A 14,952-nucleotide genomic window follows, 5' to 3' on the forward strand; every position below is an offset into this window, starting at 1 on the left:
CTTTGGACTTGTTTTAGCTATCGTTATGGGCATGTCATGACCTAGATTGATTTTATTTTTTTAGAGGCTTTTTGAATTTCTGTAGACTTAGGATTTGTTATTAGATTTCATAGATTTCATTCCAAGTTAGACATTTCTCTATCTTGTTATATGTTTGGAATCAGCCACTGTTAGCATATAGTGTTCTATTTTACAAGGCAAAGGGGGTGGTCCCTTGTCCACGAAAGACTTGAGATACCAATAACTGTTATGCCATGGTTCCGATCCTGACACATGTATTCTAAGGTCCGTGAATCCTTTAACTAGTGATAAAAAGGATAAACAAACAACCAAAACAAAATCAATTCATAACAAGAATACTCATGTTCTTGGCCTTAACCCTGGAAAAAGGATTTTATCCACTTATGGACATATATGTATTCACAAGAGATGGATACATTATAAAATCCACAAGTAAAGTAAATTAATTAAAGAAAAACCCTAATTGAAGTGTTCTATATCCTATCTCCAAGCCCTAAAGTCGTCCTAGGTGTGTACGTAAGTGTTTAAGTGTCCTATTTATACTTGGACACAAGCTGCCGATTTTAACATAGGGGAGTGCTACACCCTTATCACATGTCCTAGAGTCCAATTAATTCCATTATATTGTTTAGATACTATAATTGGATTCCTAGGATGCATCCAAGGGTGTTCCACTCCCTTATCGCGCTGCATAGGCCGCATGGCACGCCAATGATCCCCAAACATCCAGATTTTGTCCATGCTTGTCCCATGTGTTTGTCGCTTATGTCCAAGCTTTGTGGTGTTATTTTCTCTTGATTTATAGCCTGTAAAATGTCTATATAATCTCTTGATCAATTCACCAAGAATCCTATAGCATCAAGCACCATTAATTAGAGCCTAAAACATTATAGAATCCAAGACGATGAACTAGTATAGAACATAGCTTAAGCTAAGAGTATTAGTTTTATCCCTTGATTCTTAACTTAACACACTATAAAAAAACCTTAAATTCTACAAATACATAACTTGACCCTTAGATACTTATTTATACAAGAATTCGCTCATTAAGCATAAGAGAAATCCTCAAAACAAGGCTAGTGAAGCTTGGATAACAACACTAAGGTACATAATCCACTCAGATCACCACCCCACACTTAAAGACTTGTTCTTCCTTGAACAAATCTTAAATATAAGAACCATAACCAGAGAATAGTCCACACTTCTAAAACAAGCAAGACATTTAATTTAGTACTATGATGACTACATAGATTACAAGTTTCACACACCAACATGTCTTGTACATTTGAGAATTAAAGAATACTACATCAAAACATCCTAACCTCAAGAATCGACATGCCAAGTTGGCAATTTAATGCACATTACTCAATCACAGAGATCATACAATTCACCTAACTATCATCAAATATGTGACCTTACCACAATAGAGTTACCCATATTCACTCACATAGATGTAATTATCACATGAATGGGTATAATAATAAAAATATGCTCATACTCATAAAGAATCCGCAAGTTACATAAGATGAACCATAGTCTTTCCCTTAGTGTAATACTCTACTAATATCAGTATGTTAGGACTTAGGATCAAATAGGTCTTAAGGGTTGCAATGTAAGCTTAGTGATGGTAGGAACTATTTTTGCCAAGAATAGTCACCATCTTTCCTAAGTTCTTTAATACATCACATGGATAATAAGATCTCTCTATCAACAACAAATTTCCACTACATCCATCTACACACATCTCTTATTTTTTCCCAATATTATTAAGCTCATTCACAAATACTATGGAAGGGATTATTAATCTATCCACACATGATTAAATTTATTCATATTTTCCTTCTCTCCCTGCCGCAACATAATAATTCTCTATCAAAAACAATAGCTACATACTATTGGGCTTTATTTTTAACCTTTGTATTCTTTAATTTCAAACTCCTTAACCAAGTTAAGTTTACACTAAAGTGCTTAGGATCTTTAGATCATATTAAGGTTAATCAAAGAAGGGAAAAAAAATACATATGAGCCTTCCAAAGAACATAGACTAAAGGCTCAATAGGTCCAACAAGGATTATGCACAAGGGTAAATAAAAGAGGGTAGTATCATGGCTATCAATAAAATACATATATCATCTCCTAAACCCACTCTCTTTATTTCACTTTGCATATACACCAGGCAAGGTCTAGTCATCACATGCCACAAGGAATACACAAAACCTAACTTCACACATTGAACATGCTTAACTCAAGCAGTATCATGATAGACTCTCAAACAGGCAATCACACGAATTCAACATTAAGACAACAATGTTCAAAATTCATATTCATGAGCCTAAGAGTCTGAAAAGTAGTAATTCGCCACAACAACCTTCTTTTTCATCAAAAACTAGTTCCATCATGCATTCATACGTGGCACCAAAAAGAACATCTTACTTATCTAACACATAAAATTAAAATTTACACCCAAAAAGAAAAAAGGTTACTATGTTCAAAGGGCTCCCCCGTGAAAAAGAATCGAAAAGAAAAATGATAAGGTGGGTAAAGTGTGCACCTACTAAACTAACCCAAACAAATAAAAACTAAAAAATAAAATATTTTTGTAATTCTTTTTCAAATTTAACCCAAAGCAAACAAAGAAAACAAACTAAAAATTTAAGGCCCTACAACAATACTTTACCCAAAACCATGGAAATTTCCGCACTCCATATTTAAAAATTACTTGTCCACAAAGTAAACTCAAAAGTAAGGATAAAAATACTCCCTAAGTCCTATAGGCCGAACTAGTAGCATGTTTTAACATTAAGAGTTTTTGGGGACCCCACACTTAGTCTCTATAATGTTCCTTAGCTCAAGTCTCTAGTCCTTAAACATCTCATCAACCTATGAATCAAGCAAAAACAAAAATCTCATGAAGTAAAGACAAAATACAAACGGGAAACACCCTGGTTTTTGGACCCTTAGAAAATTTCCTAGATTTTAAATTTTTGGACAAGGAATGACTTTTCATACGAGTCGTATGGTGTGGGTATGGGTCATATGACCCAGTCGTATATTTTCCAGCATTGGTGGTGTTGGGTGCATTAGTTTCTGGAATTGGTACGACTTGGGTGGTATGAGTCGTATGGTAGAGTATGAGTAGTACCATTGATTCATATGGTAGATAGTGTTCAAACATCCTTGATTCTATTATTCCAAGGATATAATTTATGGGTACGGATCATATGGTTTGGGTACGACTTGGTTTGGGTAAATCATAAAGTTGACAGTATTGGGTCCAAGGAGGCAGCTCAAGATATGAGTTGTGGGTACCACTCGTATGGAAGGGTATGACTGGCATGGTGAGTCGTTCCCATATGTGGGATTAATATACAAGCTAAGAAGGGTAATCTGGATATTTCATCTCTTAACTTATTGGAACCCCATGACTTATATCATAGTTGGGATGTTATTTGCCCTATTATTCTAATCTTAAACACATATAAACACTTTCTAAATCTCTCTAAGGCTCTTGGGTAAAAAAAGGCTACGGTTTTATCTTGAGAAGCAATTTGAGGCTTTTTTGGGTGATTTCTTTTGATTTTCTTCTCTATGTAAGGCTAGATACTCATCCCTCATTGTTAGTTCAAATAAAATGCATTATTTATACAATGTTTTCATGGCATGATTATTATATGACTTTGGGGTTTTTAAAAATGTGTTGAGGTTTTTGGTATTAAATGCTTGGTTATGGTTTTCCATGTTTTAATTATTCTTTTATATGCTTTAATGGTGGTTTGAATAATTAGTATCATGGGAATAGTTAATTTGTAATTGGAATTGTTTTTGGAAATACTATGCCCCCGACAAGTTTGATAAAATGCCTATGATAATTCTTTTAGTATACTATTGGATTTTTAATGAAACTATTGCATGGTATGATTCTGTAATGGAACCCTAAATGGTTTAAATAGTTTGGAATGGATAAATAGTAAGGGTTTGTGGTTATGGTTATGGTTAATTAAACTTCCTTGTGGGGCACATGGGATTCCCCCATGCAAACTTAATAATGGAGCACTTTTGGGGTACATAGGACTCCCCCAAGTTAACTTGGCCATGTCATATATGGTTTCATGGGAATCTCTTTACATAAAAATGTTGTCTATAGACATTGCTTGCAAGCTATAGTCGGTATGACAATACCACTACTTATAGCTTTGGTTAATAATAATAATAGTATAATGGTTTAATTGGATAGTAATGAATTTAATTAGGAAATAATGGCGGGTATGATAGGTAACCGTGAAGGTGCGAGTCTATTGGATGGACACTGGAAACTCATGTTTGCAGACATGAAGGGTTGGTTATAGTGACTATATATGATACGATGAGGTACAATGGAATCTACTAAGTATATAGTAGATAGGTATCATGCAGAGTGAAGGGTACTCAGGAATCCCCTACTCTTATAGTATCTCAATTCATGTGGCTACATGCCCCAGAGTTCGTTCAGTGGATTACACTAGACCCATAGAGGATATAGGTGGTTCTAGCATGGTTAAGCTACACATACCTAGGTTAATGATTTCAAATTCATGCTAAACCCAATTCGCTTTCTTGGTATGGATATATATATATATATATATATATATATATATATATGGTTGTATTCATGTGGTTGGTTACTTGGTTTTACTTGATGGAATTATTTTATCATTATCTTGAGTACTTGCTAGCGTTCACCAGCTCACCCATCCTAGGGCGGCTGTATCACCACACAATGTAGGAACCAACTATTCTTCTTCTCCTACTTAGTAATCGGATATTGGGATCAACTACTGGATTAAAGTGGTGAGCTTCGACATTCTAGAAGGCTCCATTTCATATTTATAGATGTTTTTTCATACTTTGATCTATTTATGGATATTGGTTTTTACTATGGTTGGGGGCATGTTCCAACCAAATATAGGTTTTATTTTGGGTAGAGGCGTTTATGAAACTACTATAGGCTGGTATGGGTGGGATCAATATTGGTGTCTTCCTTCGTATTAGCATTGATATTGGGGATGATGCCATTGGACTAAATTTCTCATCGTTCCATCCTTTTATATTGGATTATGAAACTTGGTTTGGTAAATATTTTTGTTGTTAGTTTATGGTTATGGTTTGATAATTTGTTATTGGTTAGGTTTTGATGGTTGGACTTATTTGGGTAGATTATAAACCTATCCTAGAGTCTAGATTTGCACAGAAATGCTATCTTGTTATATTTTCGAAATTCACCCAACCCATGGTAGGCATTTAGATGGTTGAGTTGGGTAACGGGGGTGGTCCTCGATCCTAGTTGGATTTGGGATGCCTATTACAAGAAGACCCCAATTAGGGTCATGTTAAGTTAGTATCAGATCTTTAGGTTCATGGCTAAATGGGAGTCTATAAATTCATGTCGAGTAGAATCTTTTTTAGGGGTGTGTAGTATACTACACTCATTAGAGAGAAGCTACAAAGTATCAGGAATGTTTCACTTTCTTGGTATTCTCTTTTCAAGCTTAGAATATATGTCTTGAAATCTCCTCAAATCTTGGTTTGTTTGCCTTTTGAGATAATGCCTCGACGATTTAAGATGCAAGGTAGCTACTTTGTTCCAACTAGGGACAATGCTGAAGAGACACGTAGTACTCACGGGATCCATACTCGGTCTAGGGGAATAGTCCCTAATATTTTTGGAGTTCTATCAGTTTTTATAATTCCTACTCAAGGTGAGATGACTAATACAGAATTTCACCAATCAATTCATGTTATTACTCTGTTGGTTGTTTCTCAGGCTGAGTGGGATGCATCTAGTGTCTTATTTGTTGAGGCTATAATGGTTGACAAGTTTATGAAGATAAATCCTCCTACTTTTATTGGTGAAAGGTAGAGGAGGATCCTCAGTGTTTCTTGGATAAAATAGAGAAAATCTTCAGGGTGATGTAGGACATGAATGTGGATGGGGTGAATTTTGTTGCTTAGCAGCATAAGAATATGTTGTACTAATGGAATAATGAGAGGGATATGATGAGAGGTGATGTTAGGGAGTCAACTTTATGGGAGACTTTTTCCAATGCTTTTCTTGACCGCATCTTTCCTCATGAGTTTAAGGAAGAGAAAGTGAAGAAGTTTGTTAATTTAAGGCAAGGAAAAATATCTGTTAAGGAATATGCCTTGAAGTTTCATCAGTTACCAAGGTATGCTTTGAATATGGTGTCTAATATATGGGAAAAAGGAGAATGTTAACTTCTGGACCATTTCGAGAGTTGATCCTTGAAAGTAAGAAAACATTGCTATCAAGGATATTGATATTTCTAGGTTGATTGTTCATATGCTGTAGGTGGAGGGAGAAAAAAGGAAGTAGGTTGAGTTTGGAAAAAGGGAGTAAGATGTTTAGGTAATCTGAACAAGGTGGTGCTAAACAACAAGGTGGTCAGGATGATGATACATTGACAATAAAGAAGTGGGAGATTTTTGGTTCTTTCTCTACAACTAGTTCTCCTTACCAGAAGCCTTTGGGTGATAGGCATTATTAGGGTGGCAATAATTTTTGGGCAGAGGGTGCCCAATCTTAGGTAGGTGGGGCTTCTTCGGCTTCATCATGCCCTTTTGTCATTTCTGTGGTAGGTTGCATAGGGCTTTCTGTTATGAGGGGAGGGATAAGTGTTTTAAATATGGTCAGCCAAGCCATATGCTTAGAAACTATCTGATTGGTAAGGGTGCTTCAGGAGTGAGTAAGGCTCCGGTTGCTTTATCTTTTTCTCCTACACCCAAGGGTGTTACTTATGCATCTATTCAACTTTTGGTACCGGCATAGGTCAGAATAGGTTTGATGTTCTTGCTACTCGACAGAAATCTAAGGCATCACCTGATGTCGTATGTTACAACTCTTTTATCATGATATGTTTTGTTTTCTTAATGTGAGGTCCACTCTCTCTTATGTGAACCTATTTGTAGCTGTGTATTTTAGTTTTGATTCAAAAGTTATTTTAGAACCTCTTTTATTTTATACCCCGGTTGGTGACTCGGTGGTTGCTAAAAGAGTCTATAGGAAGGTATGGTATCTGTTGGTAGAAGGCATACTTTGGTGAATTTATTTAAACTTGATATAATGAATTTTAATATTATTCTGGGTATGGATTAATTACAATCTTGTTACCTATCCTTAGATTACCGGACCCGTAAGGTTATCTTTAGGTTCCCTACTGAATCGGTTATTGAGTAGGACGGTGGTTCACTAGCTCATAGAGGGAAGTTTATTTTTTATCTTAGAGCTCTGAGGTTAATCTCTAAAGTGTGTCTCTATCATCTGGTTCGGGTTAAAGACTCTAACTCGAAAGGTCCTTCTTTACGTTCAATCCGAATGGAGAATGAGTTTCTTGAGGTCTTTTCGGATGATCTTTTCGGTGTTTCTCCGGATAGGGAGATTGAGTTTGGTATTGATTTGGTTCTGAACACTCATACAATATCTATTCCTTCTTATAGAATGGCTCTGACTAAGTTAAGGTAATTCAAGGAGCAACTTAAGAATCTTTTAGAAAAGGTTTTCATCCATCCTAGTGTGTCCCCTTAGGGTGCACTGGTGTTATTCGTGTGAAAGAAGGATGTTCCCTTCGGATCTACTTTGACTATAGGCAGTTGAATAAGCTAACGGTCAAGAACAAGTATCATCTTCCAAGGATTGATTACTTGTTTGATAAGTTGCAAGGTGCTAAATTCTTTCCTAAGATAGATCTTCAGTTTGGGTATCATCATCGAGGATATACCTAAGACAACTTTTCGAACTCAGTATGGGTACTTTGAGTTCTTGGTGATGTCATTTAGTTTGACTAACGCCTTAATGGGATTTAGGGATTTGATGAACAGGGGTTTTAAGTAGTTTTTGGATCTTTTTTTCATTATTTTCATTGATGACATCCTGGTGTATTGTAAGTGTGGGGTGTATTATGTTAATTACCTCCTTGTAATGTTACAGACCTTAAAGAAGTAGAAGTTGTATGCCAAGTTCTCTAAGTGTGAGTTTTTGTTTAATGCAGTGACTTTTCTTGATCATCTTATTTATAGTGAGGAGATCTTAATAAATCCACAAAATGTGGATGTGGTTAACAGGTGTCCTAGACTTACGACTCGAACTGACATTCGTAGCTTCATGGGTTCGGCTGGGTATAATAGGTTGTTCATAGAAGATTTTGACATTGCCTGAAGGTAATAAGGGGTTTATGGTTTATTGTGATGCGTCTCGGGTGGGACTTGGTTTTGTTTTGATACAGCATGAGAATGTAATTACCTATGCTTTCAAGTAGTTGGAGTTGCATGAGAGGAATTACCCTACATTTGATTTGGAGCTTAGTGCGATGGTCTTTCCTTTGAAATATGGAGATAGTATTTATATAGAGTGCACGTTGACATTTTTTCTTACCATAAGAGTCTGAAGTATGTGTTCTCTTAGAAAGAGCTAAATCTCAGGCAAAGGAGATAGTTGGAGCTTTTCAAGGACTATGATATGAGTCTTTACTACCACCAAGGTAAAGCTAATATGGTTGTTGATGCTTTTTGCAGGTTGTTTATGTGGAGTTTAGTTTATGTAGAAAAGGAGAAATGGGATTTAGTGAAAGATATTCACTACTTAGCTAATCCTGAAGTTCGTCTATTAGACTCCAGTGATGGTGGTGTGATGGTAGAGAAAGTGGATTAGATGTCTTTTGCTACAGAGATCAAGGAGAAGCAAATTCTAGATCCTATCTTGATAAAAATCAAGAGTGATGTAGGTAAGCAAAGGGTGATGGTAATTGAGATCAGTGGTGATGGTACCTTGAGGTACCAATGGCTATTATGTGTTCCTAATGTCGATGGTTTTCAACAAAGGATTTTGGCGGAGGCTCATGAATCTTGCTATGTTATTCATCCTGGTTCGACAAAAATGTATCATGATCTCAAGGTGATATATTGGTTGAATGGTATAAAGAGGGATGTAGCTGACTTTGTGTCCAAATACATGGTGTGAAACAAGGCAATGTTGAGAACATAAAACCTAGTGGGTTGTATCAAGAGATTGATTCACCTGAATGGAAATAGGAAATAATTAATATGTTTTTTGTTACCGGTCTTCCTCGGTCTCAAAACAAATTTGATTCGTTTTGTGTCATCGTGGATAGGATGACATAGTCCACTCACTTCTTGTCAATGCAGACTAACTTTTTGGCTGTGGACTATACGAGGTTGTATCTTAATGAAATTGTAAAGCTTCATGAGGTACCTTTACAATTAACTCTAATCACGTTACATGTCACACCTCTTTTTAACCAAAAGATTTAGATTTTAAGTTCAAAAGGATTTTTATTACTAGGTAACAAAATGAAGAATTATTTTGGAAAGAATTATTTATATTTAAACTTAGAGTCACCACTTGGCATTAGTCAGGTGTGCCAAGTCACCTTTGGAAATCCTTTTTCAAAACTGTTTTTGACTCTCGAAAACTAGTTTGCGAATAGAGATTCCGGCTAAGGAATTCTGTTGACCGAGGGGAAGGTGTTAGGCACCCCTCGGTCCCGTGGTTCGACCACGGTCACTTGGTGGAGCATATCGGCTAATTTGACACTATGAATGTATAAAACCCACAAAAACACACAAAACGATCAATCAAACAAACAAAACAAAACTAGTTCAAAAATATAGTGTCCAGTCCAATTATTACAACCCAAAATAAAAAGGTACTAAAAAGTAAACCTGCACTAGTCCTAAACTACACTCCAACGCTTTACTCGATGCCTCGGTCCTTGATCACAAACGTCTTCCGCTAACATAATATGTCGGGCCATTCCCCAATGAATAATTACAATATAACCTCAGGGCATTCCCTGACAAATGAATACATTTTTCAAATCTTGTGCGATAAAGTAAAAAGAACTATTCATACTTACATTCAAACATTCAATCAAACACCATTCCTAAATTTAGCCTATCCGACTTAGCATTTGTATACTTATTTAACGGCCTAACACATAATACTATCGTGTTCAACAATTAACAAAATAATCAACATTCACCGAATCAATCTTTCAATTCCCAACCTGAATTTATTCTCAAAATAATTAATCAATTCTTCGACTACCAATCTAAGTTTTCACATCCAAAATCCAACATCAACCAAGACAAAGAAAAGATTCAAACATGTCAACAACAAATCATTCATATTTACATAAAAATTAAAGAGAAGGAAAATAGAAATGGACCTCAATGCCGCTTTCAATATTGATATATTATTCTGATTAAATTCCATAGAACCCATGTCCTAAGACTCGATTCGAACCTCAATAACGAGCTAAACCCAAATATGGTAGACCTTTTACTATTTTTTTCACATTTTGAAGAAAAATCACGACAATAAACAAGGCCCGTAAAGATTCCCTCGACCACTTTCCGACAGGATTTAGTGGAAATAAGGATGGGAAGAGTCGGTCAAACTCGGTTTTGGAGCTTTGGACGTTGGTTGCCGGCGGTTTGGACTGTTGCAGCTAGTTGCTTCGCCAAAGGGGTAAATTTTTAGTGGTTTTCGAGCAAGGAAGGCATTTCCCAATGAGAACCTTGTCAGAATAGTCGCTGACCGCCTTTTCCTCTTCTCTCTCACACAAATCTCTCTCAACTCCCTTTAATTTTCTCACTCCAGCCAATTTTCTCTCTATTTTCAGTCCTAAATCTCTTTTACATTCAATCTCTGATCTGCTCTCGTGATCACTTCTTTTTCTCCTAACTCTAATATCCCCGATCTCTCTGAATTTAATTTCTTCTCTCCAATCTCTCCATCTCGATTTCTCTAACTATGTGCGCGAATCCGTCGATGGTGATAAGAGATTCAAGGTGGGTATGTTTTTGTACGTGTGTGCATCATGTATTTTCTGTGTGTAGTATGTGCATTTATTGTGAAGAAGAGAAGATGGATTTTTTGTGTGTGCTCTCTGTATTCTCTATGTAGTGTGTGTGAGGTCTATGGATTAGTGAGGAATAATATATGAGAGACTTTATGACTTTGTCATTAATTTAAGAGTAATGTTACATTACATACATTAACTCTGTTTGTCTTCATTCACTCTTTTGATGGATGAAAGATAAATGATATACCTATTTAAGGTGGATCATTTGAGAACTAAAGATATAAGAAAACATAGAAAATAAACTACTCTCTCTCCTTCATCAACTCTCTACCTCAATCTTGGCTTCCTATTCTTTGACAACTTTTGGGAAATTGGTTTGGGCAACCTTAAAACTTCTAGCTATGTGTGGATGTATTTGAAAGTTGCTGTGGAACCTTGGGGAGCAACCGACTTAAAGAATTTGAACCGGAATTGAAATAAAATCACTTTCAAGATAATGACTTGCCACCACACAGTATTCGTGACTATTCTCTTAGTATTATTAATTTTAATTTCATACCAATATTATACTATTTTTTCCAACATTTGCAACAATGATATCATGTTGATGAAATTAGAAAAAGAATGAAAATGTGAATATATAACGTAGAATTCTTAGAAACACAATAACATCTAATTTCTAAAACTGCTAAAGACTAGAAAAAAGAACACCTCATAGAATATGTGGGAAAATTTGTAGCGTGACAGTCCATCAAAACCATCACTTCAAACAAACTTTTGGACCTATTTAAAAGTGCAACATTTCACTTATCAAATTTTAATTTACTCAATCTTTATTACAATAGTAATTAAGTTAGACGTGCAAAATAATTAAGAGGTTAATACCCCCTCATAATTTTCTCAACTTATCTATATCTCTGTTTTTCTCTCAGATTTTCACAATGTAAAACAATTTTTTTTTCTAATATTTTTATGTTTCCTAATTAATTAATTACTAACATAATTACATTAAATTTATCGGGGTGTAAATGTTGAATTTTCATATTATAAGTGGTGTAAGTATTTGATTTTAATAAATAATGGATGTATCATGAATAAGTCATATTATAGTGATATCTAGTTTACTAACTCTTAAATAAATGTAGGGATGCATGCGAAAAAGAACCCCAAGTGTCTCGTTGGATAATCTTCTCACTCAAGTGTTGGTTTCATCCTATTTTTTTTTAAAAAAACTTTCTAACATCTAGATTTCATTAATTAATTAATGTGTTTCACAGATGTTCTTCCTTTTATAAAATGTTTTAGAAAATACTTGGATCTATATTTTTCCAAAAAATGAAGAAAAATAATATTGATGGACAAACTAACACACCTCAATCCAATACATCTCAAAATAATAGGTAATTTATCCATTTGTTCAGAAATCAATATTAATTTTTACTGATGTTGCAATACAAACACAAACATGAAAATTATACTTATTTTAATTTAAAAGCATGAAATTAGTAGAAAAGAAAGCATGAAAATGAATGAATCGCGTATTCCAAACAAGTTATATGATCCAAGTAACATTGAAAAGGATAAACCGGTGAATCCTTTCTTGTGTATTCTTAAGATGAATTCAGATTTCAGTAAGTTGTGCTACTTATTTCAATCTAATGTTTAATTTTCTAATAATTAACTAAGCAATATTGAAATTCTATATCCAATATTAATGTGTTCTAAAATATCAGAACGTAGCAAGTTACAATTGGAAGATGATGCCGAAGGGCGTATTCTCGAAATTGCTGCAACCAACAATATTAGTGATTTCTTTTGCCCTTTTATTGGTGATTATTGGTGAATTCGTAAAATATAATCTCACCATTATTAATCAGTTCAGAGCTGCTAGTTTATGTATTTTTAGTTAGTAAACTTTCCTTCTTCTTTTTTTCATGAATGTAGTGTCATTTAAATCTTATTAATGGATTTTAAATCCTCTTTTTTCGAGCATTTTTTCTTTATTCTCCTAATAATTCCCTATAACTATGCATTTCTCACTAAAAGTATGATGTTAAAAATAAGTATAAATAAAGATAATAAAGAGATCATTTCTATTTAGTAGAGAAAATGTGTGAACTCATGGAAATTTTTATTAGAACGAAAAAAATAATGCTCTCTAACCAAGAAACCCTAGAAAAAAATCACTCACGTAATCATCCATGACAAATATGGACAATAGACAACCTCTATCAGAAGATTTTTCAGTCATCCCTAAAAGCCCTGAAACCTCTATTATCATCATCTTCAACATTCACAACATTGGAGCCACGGAGCTCCCTTGTAGTTTGTCCCTGCATGACTAGTTGGGTATACGTATGTTGAACTTCATGTAACTTTAATATCATCAAAATTAAAGAAATAAATTATGCTAAAGATTCTAATATGCAATTTTAAAAAAGTTTGAATATGGTAAGCTAGATTTTTAGGAAATATGAGCGTAAATTTTTATCTAGCTATCATGAGATTAAGGGGAATGAGAGATAGGTTAAGTTGAGAATAGTCATCTGCTAGTTATTCATTTGTCTATTGTTGAGGGCTACATTCAGATGTTACCAATATCGCATTTTTACTTGATTTTTCAACATTAATATTGACATATGAGTTCATTGAAGTGGGAGCCCTCATTCACTCTTGAGGTACTGGGATTAATTGTGGTGGGTTGAATTAGCTTTCCTAAATGGTCAAAGTTTATGTGCAAAGGAATTGTTGTTTTTGTTAGCGGTTGTCAAATTCTAATATAATTTAAGATACCGTTTCATATATATTGGAACATTGATCTTTTCTATACATTTAGATTATTGTCATTATTATTTAGAAAAAAAGAATTTATGAGAGAGTGGATTATTTGTTAGAGTTAGAAAGGTGAAATATTTATTTAGTTCAAATAAAAAAAGGATTAATAGGGAATCCATGAATCCCCTAGATATGATTTTTATAATATAATTATGATTTTGTTAGATTTTCTCAAAGTATAATTATATTTCTAATTTGATTATATTTTCAGTTGAAATAACTATTTAAAACACCCTCTTTTGATTAGTGTAATTAAATAATTTATAATTAGTGGCGTAAGAATCAATAATACATAAATAGTTCCTTTTAACATGGCTTCTGCTGACATCTACGCTTCGACTTTGGGTGTGCTCAACTAAATACTAAAATATTATAAAGTTGAACAAAAGACACACATGACCTACATGACCCTTAAGGCATTCTTTATATATCCCCAACGACAATCACTAACTTCCAATAGCATGGTAGGCCTCACATATCCCTATAGGCATCACATAGATCTCTTAGGCATCAATACAGTATCATGACCAAAAAACTAAGGGTCATGATGGAACTTGTCACAGCACGCCTTAAAATGTAAGCCAATCACGTAACATAATGTGAAATGAGAAAAACAATACTAAATTCCAAGGCAAGCCTTCTATAACGAAGTTGAACCTCACAAATACAATAATAGAGGAAAATTCTTAACAATAATACCATAAAATATCTCAAAATCTAGTGGCGCAGTGTAAGAACCAACAAAGTACATCTCGAATTCAAAATACATAACTATTAGTCCAAAAATGACATAATATATCTCAGAATACAAAATAGACATAAACTAAACAAGTGGAGGTAATAGATCAACTATGCAAGCATAGACTAATCACTACCCAAAAATGCTCCAACACTGCTCAAATCAGCTTTCGTGCGGCACACTCATACCTAGATCTTCACTGAAAGGGCGCAGTAGAAATAAGTATGGTCTAATTGTACTAAGTAGGTATCATAGTCTGATCGAGAAAAGTAGAAAATAAGAAATATAAAATACACACTATGGAATCGTCACCTGCAATAAGAAAATTTCCCACACTATAGCTCACACCATCTCCACTAACATTTCTACAAATACACATATACCAGATACAAATAGGAGATAGAAACACAAATACATATATCTCAACTCAAGAAGAAATACAACATTGAATGTACAAAATATGTGAAATGTAATGAAGAT

This window comes from Capsicum annuum, chromosome 7 (genome assembly GCF_002878395.1).
Source record: "Capsicum annuum cultivar UCD-10X-F1 chromosome 7, UCD10Xv1.1, whole genome shotgun sequence".
NCBI lineage: Eukaryota > Viridiplantae > Streptophyta > Magnoliopsida > Solanales > Solanaceae > Capsicum > Capsicum annuum.